This window comes from Diabrotica undecimpunctata, chromosome 7 (genome assembly GCF_040954645.1).
Source record: "Diabrotica undecimpunctata isolate CICGRU chromosome 7, icDiaUnde3, whole genome shotgun sequence".
Taxonomy (NCBI): Eukaryota; Metazoa; Arthropoda; class Insecta; order Coleoptera; family Chrysomelidae; genus Diabrotica; species Diabrotica undecimpunctata.
Genome location: NC_092809.1, coordinates 42,969,156 through 42,987,537, shown reverse-complemented (window position 1 = coordinate 42,987,537; position 18,382 = coordinate 42,969,156). Strand labels below are relative to the sequence as shown.

The following is an 18,382-nucleotide window of genomic DNA, read 5'->3' as shown; positions in this document are numbered from 1 at the left end:
AGTAAAATTAAGTATGTATTGTAATATGTTATACAGGTTAATTCCATAATTTTTATTTATAAATATACAAAGAGTATAAACAATTAATTTGTTTAAAATATAATTGTTTAAAAAAAGCAATTCTAAGAATAATAAGGATAATTCAAGAAAAAATAGCAACAATAGAAAAAGCGTATAGATCTTATTTTCAAATAAAAAATTAATTTTTAGTAAAATTTATTGTTAAGATATTATTTATAACTATAATACATAAATATTATTTTGTTGCTTATCATTTCATAACCTTTTCTACTACTAATAATAAGAGAAAAGTAAAATTTTGCAAAGTAAATATTTATTTTAAATTGTTTAAACAAATTACTGGCTTAAATAAATTCACAAATTAACTAAATTCATTTTTATGATCTATGCCACAAGGTACCTCAAATTAAAAAAAAAGCATCAATTTTTGTTGATTAGAATCGGAAATATTACGACTTTTATAAATTTGAATTTATGAATTGTAGAGTGACGGGGCAAAGTGATCTAAGTGCCAAAAAACATTTTATTGGGAAAACACAAAAAACCGTTTTTGAATCAAATTTATTGTCGTAAATCGTTTATTTAAACATAAAAACTGTTAAATTAATTCATTTTAAATATTAAACATGTTTCAAATATAACACATATTACAAAAAATGAAAATGATAAAGTGCTTAAACTGTCAAAATGTTTAAAAAATATTGTTTATTGTCATCATCGAGAAATTGCAACATTGCGGTAATGTCTTTCTTTTTAGATTTTTTTAAAGGTAAGGAATTTGGAAGAGAAGACAGTGTAGCATTTTTGATGGTAGTGGCAGTAATGCCAGGTTTTAGGACTATACAACTTTCCCACGGTGCTAAATCACTGTAACTTTTCTTGTACATGACGGTCCCAGGGTTGTTCTTTGAAACTCGAATCCAAACAGCTGTAGAAATTCCAAGTTTGGCTGTATTCAGAAACTGAGGTAAGGACGTGAAGGTCTCGCTGTGACTATCGCCTTCATAATATCCTGCATATTAATTAGCTTGCATTGTCTTGCTCTTTTTTCGATTAAAGCAAAATCCCGATCTGAAGCTGAGAACGAATGACCTGATACAAGAAACTTATGATGAATCGTTTCAAAAACTTCATGGCAGACAAGAAAAATGTACAAGAACAAAAGCATTCTGTTTTTCAACTGACCTGCACAGTTATCACTCCAAACGCACAGATTTTTTTTGTATGTATTGAGTAGTCCACAGTTTAGTGTTTGTAAAAGGCAAGATGCCATTTGGTTGCCTCCTCTTCCTGATTGCCCCTCATGCCAAATACACATCAATCCATCATCTGTATCAGCCACGTGAATACCAAAGTTGTAACCAGATATTTGGCGGGAATAGTACATACTACTGTGAGTTAGTTTGGGTAACGAAAAAACTTTCTGCAAACCCATTGTTATGGTGCACGTGTCACTTACTGGCAAGGTGCTTCGTATAAAGTCGCTTTTTATAGATGCGAAAACAGCTTCTACTTGGCGGTGATGTAACTCAAGTTTTGTTGTCCCTGTTTTCTTGGTTGCTGGGTCAGAACTTTTGGTTGATATGCTGAGTTGATCGCATGTTTTGCAAGTATCCACTCGTGGTCGACGGAAGGATAGGTTCGGAAAATCCTTCAAAAAAAAACACTTCGGTAAAACTTGTGTGAAATATGAGTACAAGGATTCTTTTCTTGAAATGCCCTGAAAAGCCTATGCACATTCAGATCAGAGCTCAAATACTCTTTCTTTGTCAGACTTAAGTCGGTTGTAATGACTGACATCTCTAGGGAAGCTATTAATATGTTGTTTCACTAAACGACGATCATGGACAGTGAATTTAAACATTTTTGCACCACCTCGCTTGTCTGTGTACGTGTAATCCCCACTTTTTTTCTTCTTGACAATGGTTGTAATCCTTTGGGGAGTAACAGCAAAAATCTTCATGAATGTCTGTTTACAAACTTTTTGTAAACCTCCCTTACCATCAGGAACAGTGTAACTCATAGTGCATTGGCGTCGGCTCTCTGAATCATCATCGTAAGTACCATGACGATGTCGTGTCACCGGAAGTATCTGAATCAGTCCCAAAAGATAACTACCCTGTGCATTTAAATCCAGTGAATAGTAGGACTCATGGAGTTGCATCTTCTCTATTCCAGTAAGTTCCTTACAATAGCTGTTCTTACATTTGCATTCAACCTGAAAACAAAAAAAGCAAAATATAAGGTTACATTGCAAATATTGGTTTTTGTTGCTAACGTCATTATTGCACACATACTCGAAAATAAAAATTAATACCTACCTCGTTTTTAGGTTTACGTCTTGCCGGAACTAGTTTTTTAAATTTATCGGTAGTGTACGAATTTCCACTAACTCGTGCCTCACTCTGTATTTTTCTCTTACGTTTTTTGTTTTTAACTGTTTCATCACGACAAAATGCTTGTTCATTCATTATTTCGTGCAAAATAGGAATTTTAACCTTAAAACGACACGTTCCCGAACGTTTATAAGCAACTACTGACATGGAACAATAAGCAACTACTGACATACAGAAGCATGGCACTTAGAACAGTTTGGCCGGCACGTCCGAAGGACATACCGCTAACTTGATCATGCAGTCAATTTTTAAATTAGGTAACAGTAGAATAGGGACTTAAATCACAGTGGGGCTATTGGCGATGGCACATAGAACACTTTGAGTGGAAAAAGTGATTTTTTGATTTTTTGGCACTTAGATCACTTTGCCCCGTCACTCTACAATTCGCCTTTTTGAAATAGTAAATCGCTTCGCTTTTAAAACTTTATCTTTGTCGCATCATGAACGGCTTATTTTTAAAGTAATAGTTTTGAATTTTTTTTTGTCAAAACTTGATCTTTTAATCTTTCAAATGGTTTTTTATACTTCTTAATGTTTATGAACAAAATTGAAATGAAGCGAATTTTTGAATAAAAATGGCTAACTTGGGTTCTAAGAGTCGTAGGAAATTATATTGTTTTTTTTTTAAATTTGTATGAAAATGCCATCATTTCGAATAAAAACAAATTAACTTCCTACTTACAGATACGTCAACACAAAATATCAAAGAAAGTTCAATTAAAATCAAAAGAACAAATTAAAAAGTTTTATTCTTGACCAGGAGTTATGACTTCAACATTATGAATTCAACCATTGAAGTACAAATTTAATATAATGCAAAAACTTTCCAAGCGACCCAATAATTTCTTTACCTAGTTCTTGGTGAATAATTATTCACATTATTGACAATAATATTGGTTATAATATATTGTGACAAATCGTAAAATATAAGGAAGTACTTAAAAGTCAATTAGTATTAAAAAAGTTACACCTTCTTTACATCAACTAATTAGAATACTAGTATAGTGAGGTGGGATGAAACCTTTAGTACCGCCTCTCAAATAGATTTTTTTGTTGCTAGAAATGTATGTAAAACGGTAGTAAAACGAAGTAAAATAATATTATTTAGTTTGCTAATGATACTAATATAAATAGGACCTTTTATATCATCGTTTAAGAGGATACACCAACTCAAAAATAGCGATAAAAAATAAACTGTTCTTTGCCTGAATCCTGATGTCTTTACGCGTCGGATAGCTTATTTGAATGTTTGTTTTATCCATTTCTTCGTATTTCCTTGTCCAATATTCAGCTATCTACTTTTTTATAGGTCTGTCTTTTTTTCTTTGTTCTCTTTGGTTCTGTTATCCTTTTAGTTAAAATTATTTTGGTTTCTATAGTAGATGTTGTAACTTTGTAAACGTCACATGTTTGTTATTTTATTCATTTATTAACTTTGTCCTTTATTTTACTATTTTTATTCTAAAAATAGTTAGCGACCAATTCTTCATATAACTCTTCAATCAACTAAATATCATTAATTTTTATTTTTCATTTTCAACGTTCATTTATTTTAGTTATAATTACTTTTTTCAGACAATATTATGTTCTAGGAAATGATCCTAACTTCAATAGACAGTATATCTGTTAGTTGGCAAGATTTGTCATGTCACTTCTCTGTCATTGCCACAATGCTGTAGAGGTGGAGTTTTTTGTCTAGTGTCTTTTGCTTATGTAAGCTCAAAAATTAATATTGTGGAGCAGCAATGACAGAACAATTAACAACATTAATTAATAGAATTATAAAACAATAAAATACTGAAAGAATGGAAAACGAGCGAACTAATTTTACTATTCAAAAAAGGAGACAAAAAACAGTCAGAAAACTACAGAGGTATAAGCTTACTAAATACTACGCCAAAACTTTCAACTAAAATCTTACAAGTGCTAATAAATCGGAGGATAAGTTTACCAGATGAACAATAGGGTTTTCGTAGTGGATGATCGTGTACAGATGCAATATTCGTTATAAAACAAATTTCTGAGAAATCGCTAGAGTATAATAGAGCAGCATTTCTGTGTCTGATTGACCTAAAGAAAGCGTTTGGCAGAGTAAGACTCAAAGATGTAATCCATCTTCTGTATAAATAGAGAAGTTCTCCTAAATATTATAGAAACTATCGAAAACATCTACCAAAACAACAAAATGTAAGTCAGAGTAGATGGAAAACTTACAGAAACTATAGAAATAGGCAGCGGAATAAGACAAGGGGATTCATTGAGCGACATGCTCTTCAATTTGATCATGGATAAAATCATCAAAAACCGTTAAAAAGTAAGAAAATAGGAAACAAAGAAATCAAAATAATCTGTTACGCAGACGACGCAATATTGATAGCCCAAGATGAAGATAGTCTACAAAGACTGGTCCACAGATTTAACATAAGAGCAAATGAATTTAATATGACAATTTCATCTCAGAAAACTAAAACAATAGTAGTCAGAAAAGAACTAACTAGATGTAAGATATAAATTGATGGCATTAGTATTGAACAAGTAATGGAAATAAAATACCTGGGAATTACATTGTCTATATGGGAATAACACGGGATGCCTTAATAACACTATATGGCGAAACAGACACATTTACACTGAGATGAAGTCCAGAATTTATAAAGCCAGTGTAAGACCAATAATGACATATGCCTCAAAAACAAGACCCGACACAGCCACAACGCAAAGGCTACTGGAAATGGCAAAGATGGGAGTACTGAGAAGAATTACAGGAAATACGCTTAGAAATCGAAAGGGAAGTAAAGACATTAGAAGAAAATGTAACGTACAGTGTATAAATGAATGGACACAAAATAGAAAAAAAAGAATGGAATAACCACATAAGCAGAATTGAGACCCAGGTCGTCAAAATACCAAGAGATAAGTCACCAATCGGCAGAAGAAGTATTGGACGACCGCGCAGAAGATGAGGTGACACAACCTTCCATGTAGGGTATTAATCCGCCAATGAACAAGCAGAATTGCTTATAAAGAGGAAGAAGAAGAAGAAGCTCAAAAATTCATTTTATATATTAAATTCTTTTTCTGGTTTTTCTGGCCTAATTTTTTTTCCAGCTTTTTGGGCGAAGAAATCCGCAGCACAATATTGTTTATCTATGACATATTAACTGCAGCTGCCATTTGGAACCCAATGGTCACCAGAAGATACAAACAGGAAAGTATCTAAATTCAACTAGATCTAACCACTATATTCTACTGAAATCCTGTCCAGCTACTTGAAGACAACATCAGATACCAAGTATCAATTAAAAATCTTTTTATGTAAACCTTAGATAAGATTTTGTTTTTTTTAATTTTAATTTAATATTAAAATTTTCAATTTTTATGTTTATTTATGTAGAATAAATATGATTAGTTAATATCTTAGTTTATTTGTTCTAGCCAAACTCATTTTTCATATTTACTTCTAAGATAAGACGTTCTTACACCTGAGAGACTGAACTAAACCAGGCCTAACAATGGTTAGTTTTATGGTTCTACATTGACTCCACAACTTTCGGAGGTAGTTTATATTGTTACCCATTGGCACCCACTGTTCAAAGGTTACAATGTTCTTGATTTATCTGTTATCTAATTTCTTTATTTCTGTTTCTTTCCATCTTGGTCTTATCAGCACACAAACCTTTTATTAATAAAATTCGTTTTCATAGGTTTGATTTTTGTGTCGTGTGTTTGTCGGAATTAGTCGTTAACAGTGAAACCTGAGTCAGAAGCAAAATAATAAGCCAATTGATATTATCTCATCAATGCTAGAAACGAACTAAATAGAAGGCAGTATGCAGCGTACATACACATATAGTATACTTGTATTATATTATAAGCTACAGAAGCGCACTTGGCGCATGGAATCGACCATATAACAGTAAAAAGGAGTAAAAAAGCAACTTGAACAGACCAAAAAACTTTTAAAATTGACAGGTGTTAGTCACAGTACTACATATGTGTAGAAAAATTTAAACAACCTTGAAGAATAAGACAAAAAAGGATACAATGATAAATTTTTTAACAATCGCTATAGTTGGGTAATAACGCAAAGGGATCTCTAAAATCCAAGCGATATAGAGAGTAAGATGCACTAGAAGTAAAGGGACACTAAATTATGTATACAAAATTATACACGGAAGGAAGTATAGGACGCTTTTTGAAAAGCTGCACGAATGCAACAATTGCCCAAACCCCTGGGGCGAAGAAAATATAAGCAGTGAGAAGAGACGACTTACAACTCGCTAGATTTTCCTTTCCGTGTATTTGTTAAAATATCATTGTTGATGTCATTATTCTCATAATGAAAAAACAATGGTAATACAATAGGTAATTTGTAAATAATTACTTACCCAATAGACTAGATTCTGCTTTATTACTGAAAAAGAAGAAAAATTTAAATATGGAAATAAATAACAAAGGTTGTTATAGGTAAATTATACAAAATGATAATAAAAATAATAATATCGTGTGACATTTACTTTGAACATAACAATGTTGTTACAGTGCTGAAGCTGTTTTCTTGTGGAATTTTAATGTTATTTTGAGTTAAGCTTTAACAGTTAAGCAATTTAACTTTATTCTTTTAAAATTAAAATTCTTCCAAAATGTATTTTAAGAACGATTTCCGAAGTGGAAATCGAAACGTCAAAATAAACGTATTTAAAACTAAAATTTTCATTAATTCAAGTGACTTCCTACCTCCTTCATAACGGGGAGCATCCAGAAAACTGAACACTTAATGGTATGGAGAAGCCCTGGAGAAAGAAACAAATTGAAGTCACTCCATCTGGATATTTGCTCACCAGCACACAACGCGAAGATTTACATTATGGATCTATTTCCCAACATTTAGATTCTTGGAAAGAAGTCTCACTTTTTTTTCTCTATCATGTATGGAGAACTTTTAATAGCTTGTGAAGCTCTCTAGACAGATCAATCAATCTAAAAAATCCATCAGAAAGAACTTATTTTAGCAAATGGAAAGGAGCTATTCCTCAACATCTAGGGGAAGTATGAGAAGAAGATTCTGGAGAAGTATAAACTACGACCATGACAACTGCATAGGACATGCAGAGGTTCGTGTTTCCCATTAATAAAATATCGTCGGAACCCAGGTCTACATGGCTTTTCGGCATACGACCTTTAGCTGGCCACTAACCCCTACCGACACCATTTGAGGCGGCGCGTTGCACGAAGCATCGCGGGGCTCTCCCCGCTCCCCGTAATACATGTGTTGCGTTACGAACACCCGGCCGTTATCCTCCGGGGTGGAAAGGTGGAGGATCTCTTCCTCGCACGTAGACAGGTTGCCGCCGATGAGGTTTCCTCGCCCACTCTTAAATCTCCAATAGTGAGTACGCACCGCAATCCTACACCCTTAATGGGGAAAGGACGTATAAGGGTCGCAGCTCGTTCAACCTCACTTTGGTTTTGTGGAATGAGAGTAGAGTGGTTCCACGAGAGACTCGTCTCGGATACTAGGACTAGGAGTGTAGACCGATGACCGTAACGCCGAAGCGCCCAGCGTGCGCTTCAACAAACCCGACACATCGAACGACGGCCCTCGAACGACCTCTCATTCCTTCCCATTGGTCGCCTCTTACGACGGGCAGGAATATCTGGCAACGGAAGTATTGTTATCTCCGCTTGCCGGACGGAGAACTGCGTCCAGGAATAAGTGGTGATACTTTACACTTCTGACTGTGAAAACTGGAAAACTCTGGCACTGGACCAGAGCACATTGGAGTGCCGTCATGCAGCTTGGCTGCAAAAGTCTGTAGTGGCTGTGAAAAGCTCTTAAAGGGCGCAGGACCGATCTCTTTTCATTCATTCATTTCATAAAATTCATTACCTCTTGTTATGTAGCAGTCGAACACGTCTGCTATAGAGCAAGAGGTAATGAATTTTCAGCAAATATATCTGTCTATCTGATAAATCTTATATGTCTTCTGCTACAGAAACGTTGCATAGAGCAACAAGATTCGATTTGACAGAACTGAATATGTAAAGGTTTCTTCTTCTTCTTCTTTTTATGTAGACATGACTGTCTGTTTTTCAATGTACCTCCAGTAAGTTGTCGTTCCATCGTTTCCGTGGTCTTCATACTGATCATCTTCCCTTGGGAACCCTCTCTTGTCGTCTTTACTATATTTGTTGTCATTCGGCTTATATGATCGTTCCATTCTACTCTTCTATTTCTTGATGTTCTCCACCTTGCATCTACGTCGAATTATATATACTTTTAGCTCTGTTCTATAGCGTCTACGATCAATTTTATAAGTGTTTTTATCTCTGCTGTTTTTAACATCCATTTGTCCTTTCTGTATCTGATAATTGTTTTGTAAATCCTACCTTTAATTTCTTTCCCGATATTTTCATTTTTCCATATTGTTTCATTTAGGCAACCTGCGTCTCTGTTTGCTCTATTCACTTGATCTTCCACTTTAGATTCGAGCTTTCCGTAGCTAGATAATGTGATCTGATGTGATGTGAATATGTAAAGTAAATGAAGTAATTGGATATTTTATTTGACATACATACTAGTTTAAATAAAGTTGCATAAAAACAAATTCCTGGTAATTTTAATTTTGAAAAACATGCAAACAATTCATAAGTAATACTATTTTATTGGGAATAAGCCACAATTGAAGACTAAAAGTTTATTGACATTTCAATTTCCACTTCTGAAATCGTTCTCAAAATACAAACATTAATGTTGACATTATTTTGAGAACGATTTCCGAAGTGGAAATCGCCAATAAACTTATTTTAACCTTCAATTGTGGCTTATTTCCAATAAAATAGTATCTACTTTAAAATGCCACAAGAAAATAGCTTCAGAACAATATTCAGACAAGGATTCATAAGTAAGATATTTCCAGTAAACCATTTTATACTTAACAACCACATCTATAGCCTTAAACAGTCTTGTATGTCTTATGGTAATAAAGTTATCGTTAGTGACACTCAGTGGGTAGTTGTTTTGTTTTTTTGAGACCATGTTTTCTTTTAAGTAGCATGTATTTTAAAAAAGTGACAGATTTCTCAAAATCTCAAAAAAGTGTTTCGCTAATCTTGTAGGACACTGTATCGGTTTATCTTTTTTTGGTCAGAATATACGGCACAATTTATCGCCCCTCCTCCACATAAAGTGTCCAGTTAAAGATGAATTTATGCACTTGCATACTGTAATGGTCCTTTCCGGGTTCTTTCGGTCTTTCCGACATCCTACGCTAGATATAAATTGTAATTCAAGCCATTAAAGTAATAAAAAGGATATGTTTGCGGATGTTAATTGGCCTGCTCCGCGACCGCGAGAATAACTTAGGAAGTGACGTTATATAACCAGGATGTCACGAAAACGACACGCTCAAACTTACCGGGACATTCCTATAAATTCTTTTTTTTTCCTATTTCCTTCTCGGTGAAAATAATAGTAGAGACTGTAATATCCGCTGGAAAAAATAATGTTAATAAGGCTTTTCCTATGAGAGTTCATAATAATTTAATAATTTCAGCGAAACTTTCAATATTTATCGACATTATTTGTGAGTTAAGCTAATAACTAATTTAAAAACGCGGGTGTTTAGTTAAAAAAAAAAATAGTATTTATTACTTCCATTTTGAACCTTTATCCATTTCTCCCATTTTACTTTTATGATCATGTAACAAATAATGAAAGTCATGAGAAGAAGTACGGAAATAATAGAAGCCACCAAAATCAGAAATCTGTAGTACCTGGGACACGTTATGCGTAGCGAAAGATATTACGTGCTTCTCGTGGCTGCGCACTTGCGGGAATGGTATAGTCAGCTTGGTCGTTATTTTGAATGTGGAGAATTAGAAATTGGTCGTTAAAGGAATAATCTAGAAGGTGAAGTGCGTATGTAGAATCTGTGTTTCTATTATTGATAGCCATTTTGTGAGTACGGAAATAATAGAAGCCACCAAAATCAGAAATCTGTAGTACCTGGGACACGTTATGCGTAGCGAAAGATATTACGTGCTTCTCGTGGCTGCGCACTTGCGGGAATGGTATAGTCAGCTTGGTCGTTATTTTGAATGTGGAGAATTAGAAATTGATCGTTAAAGGAATAATCTAGAAGGTGAAGTGCGTATGTAGAATCTATTTTTCTATTATTGATAGCCATTTTGTGTTCTGCTCTACGTTTGTTAAAGGTTCTACCAGTTTGACCTATGTAAGTTTTTGGGTAGTCACCACATGTAAATTTGTATACACCACTGTAAGTGCTTTTCTTTTGGCTCTTGTTGTTTTTAATATATTTGCTTAAGTTGTTTGTTCCGAGAGCTGGTGTTATTTCTTTCTTTTTTATTTGGTTGGCTATTTTTGTAGACAATTGACAATGCTATGCAAAATTAAAGGAACAATAACCTAGCATGTGATACGCAGTAACCACAATCGCCTTATAAACAATGTGTTCTGGGAAAGGCCAGAGGGAAAAAGGTCTGTAGGGCGGCCTAGAAAAAGGTGGAAAGATGCAGTCAAAAAGATCTAGAGAAAATGGGAGTGCGACAATGGGAATTACTGGCACAGGACCGACAAACATGGAAGGCAATAGTAAACGCGGCAAAAACTCACGAAGAGTTGTAGCGCCATTGATGATGATGATGATGAATAACCTAACATTAACTGGAAAAAGGAAGAGGGCTTATATTGGTTGATAACTAAAGAAATAAAGGTAGAAAAAGAAATACTCACGCTACGTTGATACCTCGTTGTGTCTCTTCAACTTTTTTTTTGCGGGAGTTTAATGGGAAAGAGCAATATTAGCTGAAAGGTGAGTGCTGCTAGCAGAGCGGGAAAAAGCTGAAGATGGTTGGAGTTTTATTTTATTATTAAGCCAAAAGCCTAAACACGTCTCGAGGAGGAAGCACCTTTGCTTTCACTAGCTATACGAAGGTAAAGGCTCTTAGATCAGCGTTTTTTGGAATGCAGCTTATGTTATCTGCGATATGTTATGGGGGTAGCTTCTAGGACGTTCCAGTACTCATCAGGACGTTCGTTACTAGTCTAATGTAGAAGTTTGGCAGGAAGGAATGGACCTTTTTAATGGAAGTCCTGGTGAGTAATTGCCCTAGGCGATGGCAAAGGGTTGAGGAGTTTTAAGGGTCTCTTTAGCTCGGTTATTGGAGCTAGCTATTGTGCGTGGTACATATCTTTTGCGGATAGAATTGATTCTGCTCACTATAGTGTGGAGGTTGGTGAGTTAATGTATAGCCAGATGGATAGTCAGCACGTTTTCTCATGCACTTCCGCAGGATTTTTCTTTCGGTGGCCAAGATGTTTTTGCTTTGGCGCGTGTTAATTGACGCATATTGTATTCAATTATTATATTATTATCCTGATAAAAATTTTGTAAGTATGTAGCTGAATTTTAAATCTAGTGTTACCTCTTTTACTAGACAATGCACTCAGGAGATTAGCTCCTTTCTTATTATATCTAGAGTGTGCTGAATACCAATGTCCCAATTGTGAGTTTTACTTAGATGAACTCCCAAATAGGACACCGAGTGTCTGAATTCGAGCTTTTCTCCAAAGGGAAATATCTCATTCTTTGTACATCTATATTGCACAAAAGGGGTTGTTACAGTTATATAAATATATATCAGAGGAATAAATATTCTTGAAACGATATGATAATAAAAGAACCAATAGAGCCAGCCAAGTTTGATGTATTGGAAACAATATTCACACTCAATTCATTCGTGACAAATCCATTGTCAACGATAAATATTTATATTAGATTGTTTCAGAATTTATGTAGAAATTTTCAGTAATGGACTAAGCACCTTTACTCTCTACACTTCGTTTAATTCCCTCATTAATCATTACCACTGAGACATTGAAAACTCGAAGTTATCTATTCTAATTTTTAATAATTCCCGGTATTAGTTCTACATATCAATTTTTGTGAACAACCGTCTATTTTTAACGTTTTATCAACGCAAATAGATTCCTGTACATTTGCACTAAAAGTTTATATCTTTTCGTTTGAAACGGAAGCGAGGTCCCCTTATATTTATTTACATTTTTTACATCGTCCTAACTATCTAATCTAAAATGCTTTTTACTTGTACTTCAACTTTCCCACAACTTCTACTTATTTGCTATTTACATAGATACACTCATTACATAATTTAATTTATTATTCTCATAATTAGAATATTAAAGTTTTAGGTACTTATTTTGTAGTTCACATGATTTAGTTAATTCATTATATTATGTTGCTTTATGTATTCCCAACTGTAATAAATTTCGTAAATCAAATTCTTTTCCCAAATATCCTCGCTGTAGTAAATTACAAATTACAAATCACTTATTCCACGTTTGAGTTTCATAAAATGTAAGTTATAATTGATTTATTAGAGCATCTCATGATCTATTAGTTGTCTATCGAGATCCACGTAATAAAGAGATAAAGTCAAAGAAAAAATTTCAAGTCAAAATAAGTTTTTTTGAGAAAAATCTATTCAAAAAACGAAGCAGAAAAAACACGAGAACACGTGATTTTTTTGGTATAGACACAGAGAAAAAACATTTATCCTTTCTCTTCACAACGACGTTAAGTAGAAGTCTTTATTTAGGATTCATAGTATCTAAGATACGATTCTTCAAAATTCTCCACTCAAAACATTTTTGGACCATTTTCTCTATTTTTTTTTTTGCAAATATTCTATATTTTTTTTTCACGCAGTTTTGGGTAAGGTACATGCAATGGTTCATTTAAGTAGGAAGAAAAATCAATTACCTTTAAAGTGGTTTATTTCTAACACTATTTTAAGTAAGATATGTTGTTTCTACTTTTCTAATTTTCTACTTTTAACTATTTTCGCGGCTATTTTTCTACATTTTAAATTTCTCATTAAAACTTTTTTTCTTGTACATTTACATGCATTACCAAACAAAAAAGGAAACCTTATTTTCTATCTTAAGTTCTTCTTCTTCCTTTTTATAAGCAATTCTATTTGTTCATTGGCGGATTATTACCTCTATGGAAGGTTGTCACTCCATCTTTTGCGCGGTCGTCCGATACTTCCTCTGCCGATTGGTGACTTATCTCTTGCTATTCTAACGACACGGGGCTCCTCCATTCTGCTTATGTGGTCAGTCCATTCTTTTTTTCTATTTTGTGTCCATTAATTTATACACTGTACGTTACATTTTCTTCTAATGTCTTCACTTCTCTTTCGATCTCTCTTCGTATTTTCTGTAATTCTTCTCAGTACTCTCATCTCTGCCGTTTCCAGTAGCCTTTGCGGTGTAGCAGTGTCGGGTCTTGTTTCTGAGGCATATGTCATTATTGGGCTTACACTGGCTTTATAAATTCTTGATTTCATCTCAGTGTTAATGTGTCTGTTTCGCCATATAGTGTTAAGGCATCCTCCTATTTGCTTTTTGATCTCTCTCTCTCTGTCTAGGTTTCCATAGCTAGACAGTGTAATTTCCAGGTATTTTATTTCCATTACTTGTTCAATACTGATGCCATCAATTTCTATTTTACATCTGGTTGGTTCTTTGCAGACTATTGTTTTAGTTTTCTGAGATGAGATTGTCATATTAAATTCTTTTGCTCTTATGTCACATCTGTGGACCAGTCTTTGCAGACTATCTTCATCTTGGACTATCAATATTGCCTCGTCTGCGTAACAGAGTATTTTGATTTCTTTGTTTCCCATTCTATATCCTCTTCCTTCCTCTTCCGCTTTTGATGATTTTATTCATGATCAAATTGAAGAGCATTGGGTTTAATGAATTCCCTTGTCTTATTCCGCTGCCTATTTCTATAGGTTTTGTAAGTTGTCCATCTATTCTGACTTCCATTTTGTTGTTTTGGTAGATGTTTTCGATAGTTTTTATACACTCTGTCAAACGCTTTTTTAGGTCAATCAGACACAGAAATGCTGGTCTATTATACTCGAGTGATTTCTCAGTGATCTGCTTTATAACGAATATTGCATCTGTACACGATCTTCCACTACGAAAACCCTGTTGTTCATCTGCTAAACTTATCCTTTGATTTATTAACATTTATGTTGCTTAAAATTAGTTCTAAATCCTTCTACACCTACCATTTAAAAGTTAATTGATTTTTCTTTCTACTAGATACATTACATAGACGTAAAACTGCGAAAAAAAAATAGTATTTGCGAAAAAATAGGGAAAATGGCCCAAAAATGGTGTGAGTGGCGAACTTTGAAAAAATCTTACCTTGAACACTATGAATCCTAAAGACTTCTTTCTACCACACGCCATTTTGAAGAGGAAGGATGGAATTTTTTTTTCTATGCTATACATAACTCCGTGGAAATATGGTTTAAAAAATAAAAATGACGTTTTTATATGATTTCTTGCTTGGGTTTTTAATATATTTTTGTCAAAAAAATTATTTTTGACTTAACATTTCGATAAGAAATTTAATTTTGAGACCTTTTTTGTAGATCTATATGAAAAGTGCATAGAATTCACCAAAATGCACCCTAGTCCATAAGGACTAATTCAGTAATTTCTAATCATCATTTTTCCTGTCGAGTCTATAATTATTGTATGAGGAGTTTTCTTAGGATAGACGCCAGCCATTTCTCTGCTTTTTAAAAGATATTGCGTGTGCACTGTTTGTATTCTAACTCTTCCATTTCAATTTATTCTCTTTTGAAAATATATAACGGAATTTGATGCCGAAACAAACGCATAATCCGTGGAATGAAGAAGAAAAAAGCCTATGGACTAAAGATTGGAAATAGGAGAGAATGCCAAAAATTTTTCATAGAAGACGAAAACATTCATCTTAATTGATGGGTTCGACCGTTACTTGATGGAAATTCATTTTATGTAACAATAAAACACTGAAAACTTTGTTTTCAAAAACTTCCACAAAATTTATTGTAAACTCTTATCACTACAGCTGTTTCGGCTGATTGCCTTTCTCAAGTGATCTATTTTTGGCATGCGTTTGTTTACACTTTATAGTCTTCTCCTTCTCCTCTAACAGGAGAACTGTTTGTCTCAAGTTGGTCATTCAGAATTATATTTGTGTTTTTTAATTTGTTAATTTCGATAGATTCTAACAAAGATAGCTTAAGGCCTTTATTTTGAATGTGAAGAATTTTAAATTCGTCATTAAAAGAATAATTATGATCTAGAAGGTGAAGTACGTGTGTAGAATCTGTTTTTCTATTATTGAAAGCTCTTTTATGTTCTGCTATTAGTTTATTAAAATTTCTACCAGTTTGACCGATGTAAGTTTTTGGGCAGTCGCCACATTTAAGTTTGTATACACCACTGTGTAAGTTTTTTATTTTGGCTCTTGTTGTTTTTAATATATTTGCCTAAGTTGTTATTTGTTCTGAAAACTGGTGTTATTCCTTTCTTTTTTATGTGTTTGGCTATTTTTGTTGATATTTTGCCTATATATGTAATCGAGCAGAAGGTACTGGGTTTTTTCTTTGGTGGTGGAAATGGAAATGGTCAGGGCTTTCTTGTGTAGTTTTTGATTTAAAATTTTATTAATTGTTTGTTCGTTGTATCCATTGTTTACTGCTATTTGCTTAATGATATTTAATTCTGTCTCGAAGTTGTATTTTGACATCGGAATTTCTGTTAGCTAACAAGCTATCTTTATCTATGGAAATTAACAAATTAAAAAACACAAATATAATTCTGAATGACCAACTTGAGACAATCAGTTCTCCCTTTCAAACATTTTATTACCAACCGATGTATGGATTATATTTTTATCTTTATCTAATACGTTTCATTTGGTTCCAGGGTGTAGTTTCTTCTGGAACGCGTTCACCTGATGCCTTTGAGCCTTTAGCTCTTACAAATCGAGTCATATTAAATTAGGAAAATAGTTATACACTGTATACTGTTATACAACAGTTAACACTGTTGTTATACGGAATTGTTCACATGGAAAATGTTAGGTTATGTGCATATCATATGTCAGTGTCAGCACAGAACATGCATTTATGCATCACGACCGCGCATCAAATAAAAATTGACAGTTTTAACAGCTCGTTCAGACTGCATGTAAGATACGATAATTTACAACTTTATCTCGTAGAACTTTACTTAAAAAACAGTAAACAAATAATTAAAAAATTTCCTAGTATACGTTTTTGTTTTGTCTAAATTTGTTTACTTATTCTCAAGTAGTGTACTACTTACTACGAGATAAACTGGTATAAATTGTCGTATCGTGCACTTTTATTGTATTGTCAAATGTCAAGTTGTCACTTATCACTAGCAGCCAGGGAATAAATATAACCAGAGATCGAAGTATTTATATGATGGTAAAAAAACGATATTGAAATAAGTTATCTCTATATGTTAGCATCAGCAGCACACATATTAGATCTAATACCGTTAATGAGGAGATTCCGAAAGAACATAAAACGCGAGAACAGAAAAAAGACCAAAAAAAATCTGAAAGATTTAAAAACTATTTGAAAATATCAGGTCAAGAGAAACAATAGATACTTGATACCACCGACCACTGTATGAAGTAGAGAAAAAAAAAATATTTACATCGCTTAACACATGCGTGTATTTTGAGACAAAAAAGCGTGTAATGCCAAATTTGAGACGTATAGGTATTGTGAAATATATAATGCCTGATTATATCTATTTTTGGACACGAAGCCTCCAAATACTCTCTAGTTTCTAGTCTGCCATTGTGTCTTTCACTGTTATCTATCTGGCATTCATCTATTTTAAGTATTTAGGATCATTAATTCATCTCATCCACTTTCACTTCTCATCATTTTGTCTATTTTTTTTCACTTCGGTCACTTTAAATGTTAACGTCAAATTTTATTTATATATGTGTATTTTTATCTATGTATTTATTCCCATTAATGAAACTAACTTTACGAGTTTAATTCAAAAACAACAAATTTAGTGCATTCATATATGATTTTCCCATAGTTTCCAAACGAACAGGAAGTATTTTGCTGATGGTAGCTGATAGTAAAAATTATATAAAGATAATATCATTTTTGTACCCATCACAAACAAAACAAGGTTTATTGACAAAGCTAATATTATAAAATTCATTATAGCATATGAAACCTTCCATTACGTTATTATTACGAGCCTTATTTAAACCCATACAAATGATTTATTACTTATATGTTCGTGATCTGCAAGATACTTTACTTTTTTTTAAATATACTTCATCAAATAATACAATATAACGCTTCTAATCATTGAAATATGCACAAACCGATTTGAGGACAAAAAAATAAAATTAATTTTATTTCTCCAAAAACCATTAAAAACTTACGAAAAAGATTCTATGATATACAGAGTTGGGATAAAGTATGGAACCAAGTAAATATCTTTGGAACAAAAAAAGACGATATTCGTGAAATTTTGCATGCGATTATACAATGACACATACCGCATCCGATGCTATATTTTTTGTTACTACTCTATTTCCGGTTTCACCGGAAATACCCCACACTTATTTAAGTTAAGAGGGACGACACACACTGTATATTTTTGCAGAACTTGTTATTCCTAAGTCATGTATGCCAAGTTTTTATATTATATAAGAATAGGTAAATTAATTGATTAAGACCAATGAGAATAATAATTTCAAAAAATCACTTCAAATGTTCAAAATGCTCGCAGTTCCATCCTGACAATGTGTAAGCCTATTAATTTATTTACTAGTCAGTGAGAATAAAAACGTAAACTCGTGTCTTAAGATGTGTTTTTATATTAAAACAATGTAGTAAGAAATACATATGAAGTGTGTTCAAAAAATACCCGGAATTTTCGTTTCTTGAAAATAAATATTTATTTATTCGTCTACATTAACGTTGTCTCTTTCAAAGTACATAGTCCCCATCAGATATTATGCACTTGTGCCAACGCTTTTGCCAATCCTTGAATCACTTCT

General features: G+C 33.2%; 1 long non-coding RNA gene across 2 annotated transcripts in view; it reads right to left on the bottom strand.

Annotated features, from left to right (window-relative positions):
• LOC140446260 (uncharacterized) overlaps nucleotides 1-18,382 on the bottom strand; it is a 161,303-nt gene that overhangs the window by 12,277 nt on the left and 130,644 nt on the right. For both annotated transcript variants that reach the window (XR_011951480.1, XR_011951481.1), the window contains exon 5: nucleotides 6,806-6,831. This is a non-coding gene — a long non-coding RNA (uncharacterized lncRNA). The remainder of the gene's footprint in view (nucleotides 1-6,805; nucleotides 6,832-18,382) is intronic.